Below are 2,404 nucleotides of genomic sequence, written 5' to 3' on the forward strand. Positions count from 1 at the left end.
AAGTCAGATTAAGCTCAGATCTCTCAGCAGAAGCCATGCAAGCAAGAAGGCAATGGGGAGACATTTATAAAACCCTGAAAAACAAAAATTGCCATCCAAGAATCCTTTATCCAGCAAAGCTATCAATCAAATATGACAGCGTAATCAAAACATTCCAAGATAAATCGAAGCTAAAGGATTTTACCAAAGCCAACCCTGCGCTACAAAGCATCCTAAAGGGAGTTTTGTGGACTGAGAATCAACAAGAACACACAACAACCAGAGATTGACATACATGGCAGCATCTCCCTGAATTAAGTCAACAGAAGGAAGAGTTGAGAACAGAACAAAATTATAAGAACAAACTCAGAGAATCTGGGAGATCAGTCTATAATTAAAACAAGTTCAATATAAAAGAAGGTAATCATGTAGGAACAGAGATCCAGAGAGTGAGAAGGTCAGGTCGATTACAGGATAACAAAGACTGCAGTAAATGGAGAGAAAAGTTAATGGACTACAAGGCAACCTCAAAGAAACTTAACACGTCACAACATACCAAGAGAATGAAAATCCAAGAAGAACATGAAAACATTGAAACTATGAGGAAACTTACAAGAAAGAACACAAAAATCATGAACTCAACAAAAGAAGACAAACAGAACAAAGAAGCAGCAACACCACACAGACACACAAAAAATGGCAGCAATTAATCAATACCTATTGATAATTACCCTGAATGTAAATGGATTAAATGCACCTGTTAAGAGACAGAGGGTAGCAGAATGGATAAGAAAACAAGATCCTTCAATATGCTGTCTGCAAGAGACACATCTCACACATACAGACAAAAACAGATTAAAAGTCAAAGGATGGAAAAAAATATACCAAGCCAATTGCAATAAAAAGAAAACAGGAGTGGCAGTACTAATCTCTGTCAAAATAAACTTTAAGGCAAAAAACAGCATAATAGATAAAGATGGACACTATCTCATGATTAAAGGGACAATTGAACAAGATGAAATAACCATAATAAATATCTATGCTCCCAATGAAAGAGCTCCAAAATATATAAAGCAAACTCTAATAGATTTGAAGAAAGAAATAGATGAATCTACAACAATCGTGGGTGATTTTAATACACCGCTTTCAAAAACGGATAGAACAACCAGAAAGAAGTGACTAGCTTACAAGCTTTCAAGAGGGAACCTAGAAACAGGGGGCCTGGAGGAAGGCAGAATCTTCAGTGAGTAGTATCCAATCTGTCTAGGAGGAGCTGATGAAATGAAATGCAGACGGGTCTCTTGTGATACAATAGTGAATAATTGTTATCAGGACTGATTGTGAGGGTTGGAAATATAAAGGTAGACATTTTATAGCAAGGAGGGGAGTGATTCACTTTTCAGTCTAGGAGCAGAGGTCCCTAGGACCATCAAGGGAGAAGAGCAGAGAGCGGGACACTACCCAGAGAAGCAGTGATGCCTGAAATGGAGGCAGAGATGATGACGTGGAGCAATGGAGCAGCTGGAGACTTTAGATCCAGAGAGGGAGAGCGACCGTGTGCTGTGGTTGATGATGCATGGAGGGGAATGTAACCATGGCAATGAGACGATATACGATAGAATGAATATAAAATTAATGTTCTCCCATGTAAACTATCACACAATTCACAATAAAACATATAAGAAAAAAAAAAGCAATACTGAAATCCTTGAGAGATTGCAAAGATTAGTGCCACCATCAATGACTTGGAGGATGCAGAGTTGGTGATTCCCACCACATTCTCATTTAATTAGCATATTTGTACTTTGCAAAATAGGGATGGATCTTGAAAAAGGAAAGTAAATATCATAAATTTAACCAGCTGGTTTTCCAGATTTGGTTTCATTGATTTAGGAAATTACTACAATTCCTGTTATTGGTATTCAACTATTAATCTGCCTAGGACCTTTTATTCTCAATATCTGTTTCAAAGGAGCACCAGAAACAATTTACCTACAGCTGACAAGGTCAATAATATACCTTGACTGTTGGACCTAAGAGGTATATTTAATCTCCTGTACTGTCATACTTTAAGGAACTCTGGTAGCGTAGTGGCTACAAGTCAAGCTAACCTCAAGGTCAGCAGTTAGAAACTACCTAGTAGGAACTAAATTGCCTATCCTTTTCATAAGACTTCACACTGATCCTTGATGACATTATGGTGATTGTACCTAGTTAGGAAGAAGTATCAATGATTCTTGACTATTGTTAAGATACTTTAAGATACTTTAATGGTTGTTAGGTGTCATAGAGTTGGTTCTGATTCATAGAGACCCAATGCAGAACAGAACAAAACACTGCCCTGCTGTGCACCATCATCACAATTCTTTGAGCTTAATGTTGCTGCCACTGTGTGAATCTGTCACATTGGGGGTCTTCTTCTTTT

The sequence above is a fragment of the Chrysochloris asiatica genome, unplaced genomic scaffold, assembly GCF_000296735.1.
Source record: "Chrysochloris asiatica unplaced genomic scaffold, ChrAsi1.0 scaffold00152, whole genome shotgun sequence".
NCBI lineage: Eukaryota > Metazoa > Chordata > Mammalia > Afrosoricida > Chrysochloridae > Chrysochloris > Chrysochloris asiatica.